Genomic DNA, 18,218 nt, shown 5'->3' with positions numbered 1-18,218 from the left:
TGTGGCTGTCCAATTTTCCCAGCACCATTTATTGAAGAGACTGTCTTTTTTCCATTGCATGTTTTTTCCTGCTTTGTCTAAGATTATTTGACCATAGAGTTGAGGGTCCATATCTGGGTTCTCTGTTCTGTTCCATTGGTCTAGATGTCTGTTTTTGTGCCAGTACCATGCTCTCTTGGCGATCACTCCCTCACCCAGTCTTTAGCACAGGAGCGTGCAGAAGAAAAAACTGTATGGTTTGACTCTGCTCTCTGCCTTCTTTTTCCACTTTGCCTCTTAATTTAGAGCAGGGGAGAAAAGAATTTAAAGAATGTGGAGATACTGGTTCATTGAACTAGGCTTGCTATTTCCGTGTTCTCTTATGTTGGCAGGTGGTCAGAGCTGACTTTGTGGCAGGTGTTTTTTGTTTGTTTTTTAAAGACTATTTGAGAGAGAGACACACACACACACACACACGGAGGGTGCATGAGTGGGGGCAGGGGCAGAGGGAGAGGGACAAGCAGACTCCCCGCCCAGTGCAGAGCCTGACGTGGGGCTTGATCCCAGGACTCTGAGACCATGAGCTAAGCCGAAGGCAGATACTTAACCCACTAAGTTACCCAGGCACCCGTGTGGCAGGTATTTGAGTGTGAAATGCTGGTCTGCTCCAGAGTTGCCAATGGAAGTTCTTGGAGAGGGACCCATTGAGTCCTCAGCACCGCACAGCTGCCCTATTACGAACAAGCCTTGCTTCCCATTGACCTTTCACGCTCCTTTACCAAATGTTCCCCCCCATAGGCTCCTATCGCTGGAGCCATCTGGGTTTGTACCAGTTGAGCATAAGAACTTCAAGACAGAACAAAGCCTGGTGCCCTTTCTCATTTTCCATGTAACCTAAGGAAAAGTGTATTCTTCTCACCAAGTTGAGGGATGTAGGCAACTCCACCCAGGCAGTCTGTCGTTGCTGTTGCTATCCAGAATTGCTCTGGCCTTCAGAATTTTCCAGTTCATCAGCAGGTACCCCTCCCTGTGTTCATGTAGACCCTCAAACTCTCAGCAACGTGAGCAAGGCTCCCAGTGGCTTTCAACACACATGGCCCTGCACACAGGGCAGGAAAAGAAGTCAAGTTCTACAAGTCAGCAGGCATGCAGCTGTGGATGTAGCATGCCTGTCATCCATCAGTCTCCAGATTTTTTGGAATCACCTTCATATACCAGAAGCTCTGTCCTCCCTACCTAGTGCCACAAGGTATTAGGGGGATAATAACCCGTTATAAGCAGACGTGCACTGGGGTAACCAAATTCCCTTGAATTTCCAATGTTCCCTTTTTTATGGGCTAGAGGTGGGTGAGTGGGAGGTTGTCACAGGACTGCCATCTTTATTGTAAGTAATGAAGAAATGTGTCCCTCTTGTGACTGTGTCCTTCCTGACAGCTATGCTCAGCCCCATTCAGCTTCTGATACAATGACATTGGCCCATTGCCAAGGACTGTTTTTCATGTCAAGATTTGGGTGAAGGCATTTAACTACATTAACTGAAACATTTTTTCACTCTCATTTTTAGGCCAACTGACTCCACTATGAATTTTAAAATCCAGTTCTTAAAAGCCTTCCTTATGCCACCTGGAAGCATTTAACTTCACAGAGCTAATAAATTCCAAATTAGTGTAATAAAATTCAGCTATACCCCAACTAAGCAAATTTCTTTTTTAAATTGTTTAACGTATCAGGTGCATCTTTTTCAGTGGAAATAAAAATGCTCTGCTTGTCGTGCAGCATGCATTAGGATTCCATCGGAAGTAGCCAGGAAGTGGAAGCAGAGCTACCCCTATACGGCATAAAGACGGTCACGAGCTTCAGCACGCGCAGTCTCGGAGCTCTGGCTTTGTCCATTTTCCTTCTAGCCAGCGTCTCCTTAAGGAGCCGGCTCCTCTCGGCGACTTTATCCTCTCCTCGACGTTGGCTGCCTCTGCCTGTCCCCAGCCTGAGCTCTCCCAGGACTGTCAACAGAGCTCTCCTGAACAGGACCCGTCCCCTCAGAGCCACCGGAGACCTGCTGTTGGCACGACGGCCTTTAAACTTGCGCTCAGAGGATATTCACATTTACCGTATGGCTTCTTCCAGAAGCCACTGCGTTCCACAGGGGCAGAACCACCTCTGAGAGGTTGGTGCGGCGTGAGGCTCCAGTCCCAACACAAGGACATATGAGCCGGGAATTCTAGGCATATTATCAGGAAGGTGCTGGCAGAGAGCAACCCCCACACCCCATCACGGGATGGAATCTCAATCTTTGTGGTCGTCTGGCCCCAGGTGTACCATTTGGATTCTGTTTTCCCTTTATATCCTTAGCTGTCGTGTTGTGTTTTGTTTCTCAATCTGACTCTCATTCTTGCAGCAGGGTGAAATTTTCTTCTGCACAGAGCATCACTTGTTTCTTTTGAAAGAAAGAAGCTGATGATGATGATGATGATGATGATGATTATTTTGGTGGCCTGAAAGTTCCAGAGGAAAAAATGGGTTGACGTTGGTTCATCGCTCAGATCTCCGTGCTGCAAGAGAAAAGGAGAGAGGAGTTCCCGACTGTAGCTACGTCCGGATAGGGTAGCTTCCCGTGGAGCTCCGTCGCACATACAGTTCTCTGCAGTGGACCTGTTCCCCCTGCATGGCACGTGCTGGTTCTCTGAGACGTCAGTTCTCCTCTGCGGACATGGCCAGTTTTCAAAGATCCAGGAAGCGCGACCTTCTTTTGTTCTAATTTACAGACCGGCGGTGTGGAGGGCGTGTTGCAGAGTCGTGGTAAGCTCTGTGCATAATTATCTTACGGTGCATTATCCATTCCATTGTCCAGGTGGAGGAATCACGTGCTTCTTTGTCTCTTGATCTCTTCGTTGGCAGCAACAGCTTACCCCATCAGAACTGTTTCATAAGCTCCTTCCGGTCAACACTGACCCTAAAACTTTATCCCAGGGAATCTGTTCTTGAATCAGCAGGATGCTTTTTTAGCGTGTAGAAAAGCTGACCTTTCCTAATGGAGATCTATATTCACAAAGGGAGCCTCTGAATCTCCTTGTGGAAGGTCTGCCGGAAGAAGATGAATCATAGAAAGATGATTTGCATGTGTTCCTTTTTCTCGATTGTTTGTTTCATATTAAACTCTATGTGTTTGCTGTCCGGGAGTAAAGAAAGGCCACAAAAAAGTGTAATTTTCAGGAGATAAAATTGTGACAGATGGGCAAAAGGAAAACAGACATTTTCTTTAGTGAAAAAGACATTTTGCTTGCAAGTAAAAAGTGATTCTCCTTTTTCTGATGGAAAGAAAAAAGAAACAACCAAAAAAAAAAAAAAAGGAGCCCGGACAGAAGAGCCCACCTGCCGTCACCCATCTCCGCCGTGGAGAATGCCTCCCAGGACGGAAGTGAGGCCCACACGGCAACCAGCTCTGTGAGCCTCACAACAGAAGAGACCACTTGGCGGGCCCTGAATATGGTCTCTTCGGAGTTCTCATAAATCAAACCAGATTTGCCCAAGATTGGGCATGGGAGAGGCCACACTCAAACAGACCTACTCGAGAGTGTATTTTAGAGGACTGAATCACGGCAGCTTGAACGTATTCTTCAATGTAAACCTTGAATTTGACAGAACCTGCCTTACGTTGTTCTAATTAGCAACCTGCCAGGCTTGAGTGTTGATAGGATAAATGAGTCATCTACATTTCATTGAAGTTTTTCTTTTTTTAAATGAGTGGTTGGGGCACGTGTGTGTGTTTCGCTGTTATTTTGTTTTTATTTCTTCCGTGTTTCTGGAGAGGATGTTGCCTCCAAATTGCAGATGGTTCCCATCAGCAGACCTCTGCTAATTCATGTTCTTCAGAGGGAACTATTTAAAGAGGTAAATTTCCATTAGAAGGAAAGGACTCTTCCACAAATCTTGGTCCTTAACCTAAAATGAATAGATGTAAACGGCTGCCAAGTCTTTTTTTTTTTTCTCCTGTTTTTCAGGTATTCTGGCATGAAGAGAGTTCTGTGCCCCCAGTCTTTGGAAAGTTTCACGGGCTGGGCACCTCCTGTCCGCAGCCAACAATGATGTTTTGTGTCTTCATCCCGGTTGAAGGGCCTGGCACAGAAACAGCAGAGCCTATTCATTCCTGGAGCGATTTTACATACGCGAGACCGAAGCCAAGATGCATGTCTTCTTCCCCGACATGCTCGTTCAACCACATTCTGGTAAGTGCAAACACTGAGATGAGAAGTGGGGTTCGGACACACGTTCCTGATCGGTAAGTCTGCCCCGGCTCACATAGCTCCCTCTTTGTTGCAGCTCCATCGTCCAAATGGACATTTCATGGAAGGACATTTGTTTTGTCCGACTGGACTGCCTCCAGTGGGGCCGAGATGGCGTCACCTGCCCCGGGGGTCCTGTTGTCTCCCTCCTGGGGCAGGGCCGTTGCCAGGCTTGACAGAATCCCTCACATTGACTCCCCGACTCCCCAGCCAGCAACCGCAGGCTGCCATCTCATTGGGAAGGGAACTCTAGACCTCTGTGTTTTCACCGGCCAGACCTGAATCAAGCCTATGTCCCCAGCGCTGGCAGCTCCTCAGAGAGCTCTTTGAGAGTTTGAATGGAGGTTCTGGAGAAGTGTCCCTTTCATTTGCCGCGAAGATGAAGCTCACGCCAGTGCGTGTCCCCGAAGATGTACAGGTGGGACCAGAAACAGTGCACAGCGTGGGAGGTGGGACAGCAGATGCACCAGTAAGGGATGAACATCTGCATTCCCCGAGGCGAGAAGGGGCTTTGCGACGTGGGCCGGAGGTGTGCCAATGACCGGTCACCTTCGGGGTGGCCCCGCTGAGACACAGCCACACAGGGGAAACGACAAAGAGCCCAAGCAGCTTAGGGTAGCCGTGCCCTTGAAGGAGTTTGCACAGAGCTGTTGGTACAGGACCTGGTGACTCATCCTGGCTTCGGTTGCCCCATCGCGCAAAACATCAAAGTCATAGCCAATGCCTGACACGTATTTAGTGGGGGTTTTTCTTTCCAATTTATCCTCTGCTGATTTAGTAGTTTTTCTTTTCAACATTCCCTTGTTCCAACAACACAGTCACCTTTCTTCTACTTAAATTGTACTTGATATTCCATTATACCTTTACCTACTCTTGGGAAACCGCTTAAATAACGTTTCTTTGCAAAAATGATCAGTAAATGTAATGTCTATCTATCCTGATGGCATAGTATATTAAACAAAATAGAAATTGGGAAATTCTCAGCTGGACCTTCATTTAGTAAATATTATGTAGAAAATAAGTACTTGATGGATGCAGAAGGACACTGACGAGTGACGTCTCTTGCTATGTTTGTTTTTCTCTGAAACAACCCCCACTGTGAAAGGTACAGAACCATGATTTACCGTCTTTTAAATTATCTGCATAAGGGATGGAAAATAATTGTCATTCGGAGAGCAACTCTCATGCTGTGGGCTGGGTTTAGTTCTGCCTCTTTGGGTCCGGCCTGCAATACCGTTGTACAGGATGCAAGTTCTCTCTACAGCCGGGGTCCTCCACTGGTCCCAAAACCGATGCACACTGCTGCTGCGTAGGGGTCCGTAAAGCTTTTCGTGGGAAGGGCCAGGGAGTAAATAGCTTGGGCTTTGTGAGCCATACAGTCTGGATTTCTGCTCCGCGGCTCTGCTGTCCTAGCAAGCGAGCGTGCGGGGACATGTACTGTGTGAAACGAAACATCGGGGTGCCTGTGCTCCAATAAACCTTTATTTACACAACTCGGTGGGGGGGGGGCCATGCCATAGTTCTCTGTCCCCGGCATGACACCGTGATTTCTCTTTAAAAGAATACCCTTCTGTTTCTGCCGTCCGATCTGGGCACACCTCCCATGTCTGCAGCATGCTGCGCCCCGGACGAGGGCTCTGCTTCCTCCCATGCTGTTCCTCATCAATTCCAAAACGGAAAACCGGCTTCGCAAGTTTCTGCCGTCACCGTGCTTCGTGACAAGGTCAGTCTTGTTGTGTCAGACCTTCCCTATCCTGTTCCAAAGTGCCTGTTAAACAAAACGGCATGGTGGTTTTACTGGAGGAAGAAGGCCTTCGGGTGTGATCCCTGGAGAGATCAGAGAGTGAGGACCCCAGGAAAATGCGCGTTTATGGCAAACTCAGGGTGAGTGAGTCAGACCCGGAAATCAGAATCACGAGAAGTGGGTACCGTTGGAGCAAAGTTCTGAAAGGAAAAGAGACGGTTCGTGCCTGCAGGATTTGGGAAAGAGAAAAGAGGGTTGTTCCTGTGCGCGGTTATTATGCTGAGAGGCGCTCCCTACGCAGCCCCCTTTCATGTGAATAAACACACTTTTGTAAATTCACAGAATTCAGGGACGGACTTCAGTTAGCCACATTCCTGCTCACACGTTATGCATTTTGAGGTTTAAGCTTTTGCAACAAGATCGAGCTTCTCCGCTAGAGTAACGCGCGGGGGCTGATGGGGTTCACAGTGAGAATGTTCTCTCTGTCCTCTGGTCCGTCTGCTGCGGGGGCAGGAGGGCCTTCCGTCCACTTGAGGAGGCTTGATCCTGCAAATCCTACTCTGCAAATAGATCTGAAATCTCGAAGTGTGGAGGAAACCAAGCCCATTCGCCCTTTCTGTGCAAACGTGGAGTGGCTTCGTAGGTTGCTTCATTTTCCTTCCATGGTCTCTCCTCGTTGGTATCAAGTAATGCTGCTCTTTCTTTCAGCTTATTCCTTTCAGCGTTTACATGCATCCGCTAAGAACCCAGTGTTCTCGGTACCACACAAGTCTTTCGTTAAATTCCGCTAAGCAGCACTAATTTAGTGGTTAATGTTTTGTGAGTAGTTGGTAAGTGCTGGGTGAGGCCTTGAGTATGTTCGTGAAGTATCTCGCTTCATCTCGTGTGTGTAAACACAGGACGGGTACTGTAATGATCGTCGTGCACACGAGGGTAGCAGCTTGCTCAGGGTCCCTGATTGGAATCACGGCTGTGAGTCGGAACAGCTTGACTTTGTGAGCCCGGAGCTGCAGAGGCGATGTCACACTCAAGAGGACTCTGCGTCTCTGTCACAGGACAGATGCAGGGAGTGGCAGAGAACAAGAGAAGCGATGGGTGTCTGTGCTTCTGGTCCCCCGGGTCGTCTCGGGAGCAGAGCGCGAGGAGGCCGAAGCCATGGTTGGATTTCTGTGCGTCATGAGTCACTGCACGGCGAACCGAACAGCTGAGAACACATGCGTCATCTCCCAGTTGCCAGGGGTCGGAGCGTGGGTGTGACTTTGCCGGGTCCTGTGCTAGGATCTCACGGGGCTCCGGTCCAGGTGGCAGCTGGGGCTCTGGTGCCCTCGGGAAGCCAGGCTCGGGCAGGATCCGCGTGTCAGCTCCCTGACGGTGTTGCTCCAACCTAGCTCCTTGCAGTGGCGGCATCCAGCGCAGAACTGCAAAGCCGACACGTTAACCCGGAGGCTGCAATTTCAGGAAGGAGCCACCACCGTTTGGCTGGGCAGCGAAGCAAAGGGGTTGGGATTCTTGTTTGAAACCTCCAAATTTGTGGTACTTTGTTACTCCGCAGTGGAGAGGTAAATGTCACGGCAGTGTGCATGGAACGAAAAAGCGCAGTTTGGTGTGAAAATAAGCACGTGTAAAGGGATAGGTATCATTATTACTTCCATAAACGTGAAACACACAAAGAACGAGACGTGTTCCATAAAAACACGTGAACAGATCAGTCACCTGAAGCATGTTACTGTAGTGGCCGATGGCACAGGAAGGGGAGATGGGGTAGGGGTACGGATAAAAGGGAGCACGTCATAAAGAACAGAGGATCTTCCCATGGACCGGTGTGAAAACACACCATGACCTGAGCACGTTTCATATAACGGACCCGGTCTTCTGCACCAGAGACTCAAGGGGGGAGGGATATATTTGAAACCATTAGTTAATGTATTTTTCTCAGAAGGTAGTTAAAGCCAAAGTAAGCAGACAAAGATTCCGCCCCACCACCTCGTACATATGCTTACGCTATGAATAGAATTGTGTTGGCGACCGTAATCATCGTTATGTGGAATTTTGCCGACCCTAAAAATTCACATTAAAAAAAAATACTAACAAGTTCACCTTCAGTTTAATCCCCACCCTAGCCGGTTAGCTCACTGCTTCTCATAGCTGGATGATTACTCTGTACCTTATTAACTGTACTCCTTTTTCCATGCTGATGCTATCCCGATTTCTCTGCCGTTCGCCTGGGCAGAAGAGGGCTCTGAGAAGCAAGTTTCCTTATAAACGGAGAGTCTTGAACAGTGAATGTGTGTTGGCTAGCGATGAGAGGAGCTTCTCATCAGAAACTCCGGACTGGGAAACCGAGTTCTCTGACCAGGCTTGATTATCCTCACCTATTAAACTCATCACAGCTAGATTTGTTTGTGCATTTGTTACCTTTAATCAGGCTCCTCTCCTTGCATCATGTTGGGAGAAACCAGGTGAAGCCAAAACTCACATGCCAGGAATCTGAATTGGGTAATGACTGCATCCTTCAAGTAGACACCCTGGTTTCTCATTTTGAATGAGCATAGCCTTCCCAGCACCCTTTGCTCCCCGACGTTGAGTAGAGCGCCGTCTTGAGGTCATGACGTCACCAGGATCAGACGTCTGAGAAAATGAGTGAACAACTCGAGTCTCTCCTTTCCTGTCCACACAGGAGCTGAGAACCAATGAATATATTTGAACCTTTCTAAATGCCTTTTGTGTGGAACTCTCAGGAAATATCGTGGCCCCGTCTCCTCATGAATGATGTTTTGGAAACCCAGCTCTTGTTGGAACTCCTGGGTCTTCATAGTTGATGACTTTACCACAGTGACTCATTTACTAAGACTAGATGCAAATGAAATAAGACTTAGCCAGATTCATGTTTGGAAACTGTGGACCTGAAGATGCAACGGTAGATCTTACACACAACTTGTTTGTTAGCTTTAGGGTTTTGACGTGAGGTAGGGGAGGAAGCGCAGATAGAGAGTGCTACCTTCAATCGACAAAAATAACTTTAGCGATTAAAGATATTTTCATTATCAGTAAGCCAGACTTTTCTGTTGGTTTTTCAGATCTGATGTGAGTTCAAGGTGAGAGGAGGAAAAAAAAAAAAAAAACCCAGATAATAGTCCAGTTTAACATCTCTTTTGATTCTCCGAGAAAATAGTAGGCATTGTGCTTGGCACACACAAGACAAAAAGTAATATGAAAAACGAAAGGTTCTTTCTCCATATAATGTAGTCTTCAGTGAGATGGTTCATATGAAAACAAAGCCGAAGTGATGATTACTCCATGCACTATGTTTAAAGTGAAGAGGAAACATGTAGAGATACATATTCACAGAGAAACTTACTTAAGAAATGGTTTTGAGGGGCGCCTGGGTGGCTCAGTCGGTTAAGCGTCTGCCTTCGGCTCAGGTCATGATCCCGGGGTTCTGGGATCGAGCCCCTCACGGGGCTCCCTGCTCAGCGGGAAGCCTGCTTCTCCCTTTCCCTTTGCCTCTCCCCCGGATTATGCTCTTGTTCTCTCTTTCTGAAATAAATAGGTAAAATCTTAAAAAAAAAATAAAAGGGAATGATTTTGAGCCAAGCCTGAAATGTAACAAGTTGGCCAGGGGAAATGGGTTTTCAGATGGCAGGAGACATGGCTTCATCAGCCATGGGAATTTGTCTAGCGCTAGACGCTTGGTGGTAGCTCAGTACGTGTGTGGCACAGAGCATAGGGGTGGGCACACGGCAAGCAAGAGAAGTACTTCGATAAGGCCAGCTCGTGAACGACAGGCTAAGCCATAGTAACCCATGTGCACTTGACCTTTTTTGGCAACCCGCGACCACTGGAGAATTGTAAAGCAGAGCATAGCCCAGTCGTCCTCGCCGACTAGCATGGCTGTTTTATGAGCAGTATGGAGGATGCACTGGAGAAAGAGGCGGGAGACCTGGCTGGCCTGCAGCGCAGAAAAGAGACCGCCAAAAGGGCTCTGTGTGCATGGACGTGAGAGCAGGGAGAGCGACCGGCAGCGTAAAATCCAAAAGTACGCCCCTCTGTACATGCTCAGGTCTAACTAGTAGGACCTGCTGACTGACTGGCTTTGGAGGGTGAGGAATGTGATCAGCACTAGAGTGAATTGCAAGTGTGTGATGCAGGCCAGAGCTGATGAGAAGACCAGAGTGTTGTCTCCTTCCCTTAGCCTGACCCAAGCAGGGAGTACAAGAGGATGGTGTGTTTGCTACAGGGATGGCTGTGCAGGGATGCTAGATGTAGGATACCGTGCACGTCAGGCAGCCGTTGGGTGTCCATGTAGAGATCCCTGGTATAGATTCAAGTACAGATCTGGAAAGGACAGTGAAGTTCTAAATACACTTAGAAGGCAGGCATGTTGAGGAAGGAGGAGAGACATGTGTGGGCATATCCGTAAATTGTGCGGCAGGATGATGAGAGGAGCAGTCGGGGCCTCAGCTTGTCCAGGCTGGTGACGGGAGACACAGCACACGCATATCCACAAAGCTGGCGCCGTCAGAGAGAAGGTCAAGGACGGGTACAGCGAACCCCCCGGGGCTGGGTGGGAACGCATTTGCCATCACCAACTCCCCGGGTACTCTGCGTATTCTACCGAGGTTACTTTATTCCAGCTTTCTGGGCAAACACTTAATTCTTTTGGTGGGAAATACACTTCTGATGCCGCCATCCATCTTTCCATAAGCTCTGCTCCTGATACGAAAAAAAAAAAGACTTCGCTTTTCTTGACCCTCACTCCTTAAAACCCGCAAATGCTTGTTTGTTTCTCTGACGAGAGTCTCATGATTATAAATCAAAGGCGCTTTGGTCTTCAAACGGTTGCTTCTGCTATATTTAAAAATTCAGCCAGGTAGCCCACAGGATTCCGTATGTTCCGTGCTCTGTTTGACCGTGCGTGTTAAATTCTAAGCTGATGTGGCTTCATATGCACGAAAGGAAGGGGGCACCACTGATTCTTATTTTTTGCAAGTGATTCGTTCACAAATAATTCTTGAGACCTGCCACCAGCCAGACTTTGGACGAGGCAGAAGGGACATGCGATGAACAAGGCAGTCTCGGTTTCTGCCCTCACAGACATCACTGTCTCTAGTTATCTTCTGTGGAATCCCAGGAATCACATGGACATAGTTTGGGTTTTCTCAACAGCAGAACCCACAGCAGGGATTATAGTATCAGTGACTTATTTGACAGGTGACCTCAGGCGGGTGGTGAAGACTTAAGAGTCACTTGACACTCACCTTCCCACCTGAGGTGGCCCCAGGTGACGCTCTGCCTTCTTGTTTCAGCTTGCTCCCTGTAAACACGTGTGCTTTCTTCAGTGTGTGGGGCGCCAGGCTTTGGAATTTTGTACCTTATTTCAGTGATTTCGCTGTTTAAAATGAGCCCCTGATGCAGTGCTGACGTGCTGTGTAAAGACTAGTAGGACAAAGGAGACGTGACCCCAGAAAGGGCGAGTTGTCGAATGAATGGTCACATGAGCAACGGAGGCCAGTCCCGCTGGAGAATTCTGAGTGTGTAGAACACTCATGCCCCCACCCTGCTGTGTGAGGTGGGAATCAAACCAGAGTGTCTGGGCAGCACGTGGGGCGGGCCTGGGTGTGAAAGACATATGTGCATTGGTGAGGAGTGAGTTCAGTGCCTGAGCGCTGGCGTCCGACAGGTCTGGCTTCCAGCAGAGCGCTGCCTTGTCGGGCTTGTGAAGTTAGAAGAGCCCTGCCGTCCCCTCACCCAGTTTTCCTCATCCGTCCCTGGGAGCCGTAAAGGAGAAATGAACTTAGGCGTTCATGGAGTGCGGTGGGCTCCTTGGCCGGCCTGTGTAAAGCAATAAACAGTTCCTTTCTTAGCTAATAGGATTACTCCTGACTTGCCTGAAGATCTCATTACTGTCCCCTTCTCGCACAGTTGTACCATTTCCTCATTTTCTGGCATCTCTTGCAAACATTTTTCTCTTTTCCGTACCGCTCCTCCCCTCTGACTTAGTAACAGGGGACTCATGTGTGTTTCCATAGGATGATCAGAGAAAACAGAGGCAGAAATATCAAAGAAACAATGCAGAGGAAAGTCCTGGAACTGTACATGTGTATGTATCTGCCCCCCAAGCTGCTGAGAGCTAAATACGGTGAATTAAAATAGACCCACGTCATGCGCATCACTGTGAAATTTCTGAGCACCCAGAATAATGGAAGCCTGCAGTTCATCCTCATTGTTCCTGGATTTTGTATGTGTGCTGAAGTGGGTGTGTGACCCCCAAATCAGTATTCGCTGTGCTTTCAGTTACCTGCGGACGCGTACGGTGGTAAAAGATGCGTGTCAAGTGACTCTCACTTTTTCCAGCTGAGGTCAGACGGGGCAGCACTCCGCCTTCCTGTCGCAGCTTCCATCCTGTAATCAGGTACCTACACGTGCGGTCGATTCAGCCCCATGTTTTGGCATTTCTGTGCTTTCCGCAGTGATTTTGCCGTGGAAAACGGCCCCCAGGTGTGGGTCCGACATTCTGTGCAGCATTCCTGAGCACAAGAAGGCTGTGGTGTGCCTTATCGGGCAAATAGCTGTGCCCCGTCGGCCTCAAGTGCTGCTGGCTGTGAGTTCAATGTTCCTGGATCAGCAACAGATCGTAAGTAAAGTGTCTTTAAACAGAAACACGGATAAAACAAGGTTCTGTATCGACTGGTTGATGAAAATGGGGTGAGCAGAGGCTCACAGAACGCAAGCGCCGTATGTCCCCGTGGAAGCCGTTCTGCAGGACTTGCAAATCCGTGTGCACGGAGAGCGTATGGAACGTCGCTACCATGAATAATGAGAATTGACGGCATAGATATTTTAAATCCAGACAGGAAGAAAACAGAAACAAAGCAAACTTACAAGAGTTTTCGTAGCCAGGACTTCATCGCGAAACACAGTGCAGCAGAACCTGCCGCGTTCTGAATGACAATGATCCTCAGATTATCATGTAATAACCCACCGAGGCTCTTCATCAACCATCCGGACAGAGTGATGAATCAGGCGGTTCTAAGGTCGCGTTCACGAGGTCACTGACGCTTCTGCATTCACTCGCTGGAGCCTTATCCTCTCCTCGGAGCATGGGCTGTACTGAATGACTTGCCCCGCCATCGATGACCGGAAGCAGAGGGCATGGTGTGCGAGGTCAGAGTCCGGCTTATATAAAAGCACCGCAGGTTCCATATTGGTGTTCTTGATTCTCGGGGATCCCCTGTCTTGGGGGACGCCAGCTGCCGTGTCCCGAGGCAGCCCTGTGGAGGGGCCCCGGGGGTGAGAAACGAAGGCCTTCTGCCACCAGCCAGCAGGGACGCAGCTCCCCGGTCAGCCGCCCTCTGAGTGTGCCTTTGCAGAAACAAATCATTTAATTCTAGGCTTAACCCAATTGGAGATTTCCTTCCCTAGATGCATGAGGCTCTAAGAAGTGCTGGTAATCGTGTATTTCTGCAATCCATATCATTGCACCTGTAACCACGTGAAGGAATTAAAACGTTTATCAAAATTACGCATTTTCCAACTTAGTGCGTCAGCCGCCATCTCAGTGTTGCAGTTCCCATTGTTCCATTTTGTCCTAGAAGTGTACGTGTCTTACTCCTGCAGTTGGTCAGTTTTTCACGGTATGAGTCTAATGTTACCTTTCTGTAGTTCCTCGGTGTACACAGAATAAACACTGTGCGTACTTAGAGAGGTGTGTGCGTCCAGGAACTAAGCAGTCATTAGAACATGCCTCTCCAGCGGGTACCGTCCGCCCGTTCTGAGATTCACAGCTCACAGACAAGTCTCTTTGGAGACCTGTTTCTTCTCAATTAATGTTTTAAATGAGGCATAGCCTAGAAATGGTATTAAATTATTAATGTGTGTTGGTTAGGAAAACACATTTCATAAAAGAAAGCAATTTTTTTTAATAACATGCGTAAACAAATCTTAAAACACCTCTCTATTTTTATCCTTTCTGCCAAATCCCAAGGATGATTAAAAAGTCTCTAAGGGGGAAGGTGTTGTTTTTAACAAAGGTGACAAAGTAAAAATCCTTTTATTTGGGGTTTCTTTAAATTTTCTGTAGTGAGTGCTCGCTTCGGCAGCACATATACTAAAATTGGAACGATACAGAGAAGATTAGCATGGCCCCTGCACAAGGATGACATGCAAATTTTCTGTAGTGATTCTTTTCCCTACTGATCATACACGTTCTTTTTCTAATCTGACAGTTGACCTTGCTTTTTGGTTTCTTCCTTCGGATCCAGGGAAGCCCAGGGTACTGCATAGCAGCGTACCCAATACACACTACTACCCCGTGTTGGCCATTGCCTTGAAGGACAAAATCGTTGTATTCACAGTCAAAAAAACTCATTCTTTATGCACTAGGGTATCATTCCAGCAAATACATCTTAATAATTTCTGAGGGGACTGAATCACTTCCCATCTCTGGATCTGGGGATACGTCCATAGACTTTTTGCTTGACCTCTTGTCATCAATAACTTAGAGGTCAATAAAACAGATGATTTTTTTTTTTTAAAGATTTTATTTGAGAGAGAGAGAATGAGAGAGAGAGCACGAGAGGGGGGAGGGTCAGAGGGAGAAGCAGACTCCCTGCTGAGCAGAGAGCCCGATGTGGGACTCGATCCTGGGACTCCAGGATCATGACCTGAGCCGAAGGCAGTCGCTTAACCAACTGAGCCACCCAGGCGCCCCTAAAATAGATGATTTTTTAACTATGTTGTCCATTCTCCCCATTTTTCCATGACTGCATATTGGCAACATATAACATGTTGAATTCTAGTTGTTAAAATTTTAACTGTGACTTCAAATTGAATACTAACCAGGTTTTGGAACTACCCATGCTTGCATCATAAATTTGACATTTTCACGTTAATCACCATTATCATAATACATACGGTAAATGGCACTTATGGAAAATGTTCTGTTTTGTTTTTTAACTTTAGATGCCCAGGAAATAATATCTCCACCTGCTTGCTACTTACTGTCTTCTCCACTAACTACAGTCTCTAGAAATTTAGAGTCCCCCTTCTGTTCCTGCTACAGATAAAGAGACAGCCTTACAAATGGAGATTCCTCTAGTACTAGTAAATTTCTCTTACAAAAGGGCTACTTCTACTGGATTTTTTTTGTTTTGTTTTGTTTTTAAGATTTTATTTATTTACTTCTACTGAGTTTTCAGAGCTTCTCCTGTGTGTGCTATTTCTTAGCAATAATGAACCTCAAGGTAACCCTTAGGTAATCACATAGACATTATAGGGTGTCATCAGCTGCTCCCCTTCAACCCATTAGAGACCACAGAAACCAGTGCCTGAAACTCTTACTTGCAGAGAAAGATGACTCCAGAGAAAGTAGGAAACCTGCCCTGGATATGCCATGAATTACTGTAAGCTGTCAGCTTGTTGCTGTTTTCATACTATAAGCTACCTGTCTTTTAGTAAACCCTCTAAGACACGTATTCAACATCAAAGATCATGTTAAAGACTTTTAATCTGTAAGTCAGAGGAGTATCTGAAATGTTAATTTTTTTAGCTCTTAAGATGAAATTAATGAAAAAGTTTTCTGTAAGAATGACTCTAAAAATATGTGAGTTTAAATGCAGATTTAATGCATACTTACATGCACACTTGAATGCATGATCCTTCAGCTTCATTTCTTCTATTTTTTTTACCTGTCTCAAAAAAAAAATAATAAAAATTAATTAAATACAGTGGGCTCAACAGAGCATAATATTATGCTAAATGAATTTTATGTTTAGGGAATTTTAATTTAAAGGAGGAATTTAGGCAGAATAATTTGATGGTAAAACACTTTGACTCTGATAAAGCAAAAGCAGTTGATGAGCCATCATGATAGGAGAGACAATTTAAAGTTCTGTCAAAGACAATGAATTTTTGTACAGAATTTCTTATGTAGCATGTTTCAAATTGTCTTGGGTAGAAAGTAAGAATGTTCCCTTGAAAAATCAATTATGCCCACCTCGATAGAGTGAAAAAAGCTTAAACTTAAAAAGCTTAAATTTTTTCCATTAAACATGAGGTTTATTCTTAAGAACTTGAAGATATCTCATAAAAATGATTTCTTTCTGAAATCTGTGTGAATTACTCTCAAGGGCAAAAGTCTGCGTGGCTCTTTCTCTCTTCTTTACATAAGAGCAGAGGTTCACCATTAGTGAGGTCTGCCTTTAAAAAAAATAGAATATCAAGAACAAAAGAGAAATCCTTTCCAAATAGTTTCTAAAGTTTTCTTACAATCCATTTGAGTACTAGTTTCTAGCTCTTTTTGATTATAGGGGCACAATATCAGCCTTTTTTTTTTTTACTTTTTACTGAAAATGCTTTCAGAACCTCCTTCCTTTTTATTACCACTATCAAAACTCTATTAAATAAATATATAATATATATATTTACATAAAATATATATATAGTGAAAAAAATTAAGGAGCAAAAAGTAAAAAAGAAAAGATAATATGGAAAAAATAGCTAATGTGTGTCACAGCAATAAATGTAAATGACATAAATTTATCCACTATTCAAAACAAAAGATTCTCACACTTAGACGCATGCATACACACACACACACATACACACACAACTTAAAAGATTTCAGAAAGTAGAAATAGTAACTACTACCATCTCTTCACAAACAATAAAATGAGAAATCAATAACAAAACAAAGTTTTAAAAAGTCCGGAAAAATAAAAGTTAAAAAAAAGTCAAACCAATTAACTGTTGAGTAAAAGAGGAAATACAAACTCCAAATATATAGAAAATGACATATTTTATTGGGGGTGGCTAAAACATGCTCAGAAGAAATTCATAACTTTCAATAATTAGTGAATAGGAAAGAAAAATATGTAAAGAACATTTAACTGAAGTTAATTGAAAATGAAACTAATGCTTTCCTTTTATTTTTTTTGTTTTTTGTTTTTGTTTTTTTTTTTACATTTTTGTTTTTGTTCTTTGTTTTACATTCTTTTATGGGTACTAAGTCTTCAAAATCTGGTATATATAAACCACAACATAGCTCGATGTGAACACTAAATTTTCATCCAAAATACTTGATCTGTATTTAGATTTCATAAACTTTGCAGTTGGAAAAGTAGATTGACACACTTTAAATGTGAATTTGTTGTTCCTTTGATTTTGCTGTGAACCTTAAACTAAAACACTTCTGAATTTTAAAAAAGACAACAAATGAAGAAAAATGAAAATAAGCATTAGGAAACAGGCAAATGATAAATAAACCCAACTGTTGTCTCCTTGGAAAAAATGAGTAAAATGAATTAAGTCAGTAGATAATATAATTTAAAAGTTGTTGAAAGTACAAACCCAAAATTTGAAATAAAATTAAAGAAATAACAGGGAAAATTAAACATTGTAGAAGGGATTATGTTAAGTCTACTCTATGGAAACATATTTGAAAACTTCATAATAAAATAAAACAGATAATTTTCTAAATAACAAGGTATATTATGCAGAACTATTTTGATAAAAATTTTTCACATGATAGGACAGTGATCCCTTCTTCTGTGGATCTCAGTGCATATCCTGTAGTTTTCAAATTAAATGGGTGAAAACACATGTAGGTAATAAATGACGATGTGTCTCTGTTGATGCATGTGGACACATTGCTACTTATCAGTAGGAAAGAGAGATAGGTATCGGAAGCCACTCAGACACACTGTGCCGGGTACTGAAGAGTCGGTCATGAGGTGGCAGAAACCAAGACCCCGTTCTCCAGGGGCTCACAGCCTAGTGTTGTTGGAGGAGAATCCAGTACACACACACACACACACACACACACACACACAATTGCACTGCAAAGAAGAAAAAGTACAAGGCTCTAATAATTGGGGAAGCAATCTAGCCAAAACGTGTAAGCAGGGTTTTCCCAAGAGGACTTACTATCCCTGAAGCACCACCTGGATGGAAGGGACAGCATGACTGGAAAGCCCTCAACAGGAAGGAAAACAAATTTATTAAAGAATAAAAAGGTACGTGGAGGGTCTGACTCCCACCCCTGCCCTCTCTGTGTAGCGCCCCCCCATTTTATTTTTTTTCTTTTTTTTTTTAAATTTTATTATGTTATGTTAGTCACCATACAATACATCATAGTTTTTGATGTGGTGATCCACGATCCATTGTTTTCATATAACACCCAGTGCTCCATGCAGTACTTGCCCTCCTTAATACCCATC

General features: G+C 45.1%; 1 long non-coding RNA gene and 1 other non-coding gene across 3 annotated transcripts in view; both read left to right on the top strand.

The window, feature by feature from the left end:
* Positions 1-18: 18 nt before the first annotated feature.
* The window catches only part of LOC145717907 (uncharacterized), a 93,210-nt gene continuing 75,010 nt past the window's right edge, over positions 19-18,218 (top strand). The window contains exons 1-2 of one of the 2 annotated variants that reach the window (XR_014141417.1): positions 19-2,775; positions 3,978-4,202. This is a non-coding gene — a long non-coding RNA (uncharacterized LOC145717907). Of the gene's footprint in view, positions 4,203-18,218 lie in introns of both variants that reach the window. The other variant, XR_014141416.1, reaches the window with a different exon arrangement.
* Positions 14,087-14,194, top strand: LOC115939884 (U6 spliceosomal RNA). The gene has a single exon (XR_004074655.1). It is a non-coding gene; the product is annotated as a U6 spliceosomal RNA (small nuclear RNA).

The sequence above is a fragment of the Leptonychotes weddellii genome, chromosome X (assembly GCF_054177405.1).
Source record: "Leptonychotes weddellii isolate Sample4059 chromosome X, ASM5417740v2, whole genome shotgun sequence".
Lineage (NCBI taxonomy): Eukaryota > Metazoa > Chordata > Mammalia > Carnivora > Phocidae > Leptonychotes > Leptonychotes weddellii.
The sequence above is the reverse complement of the archived record's forward strand: the minus strand, read 5'-3'. Positions and strand labels throughout refer to the sequence as shown.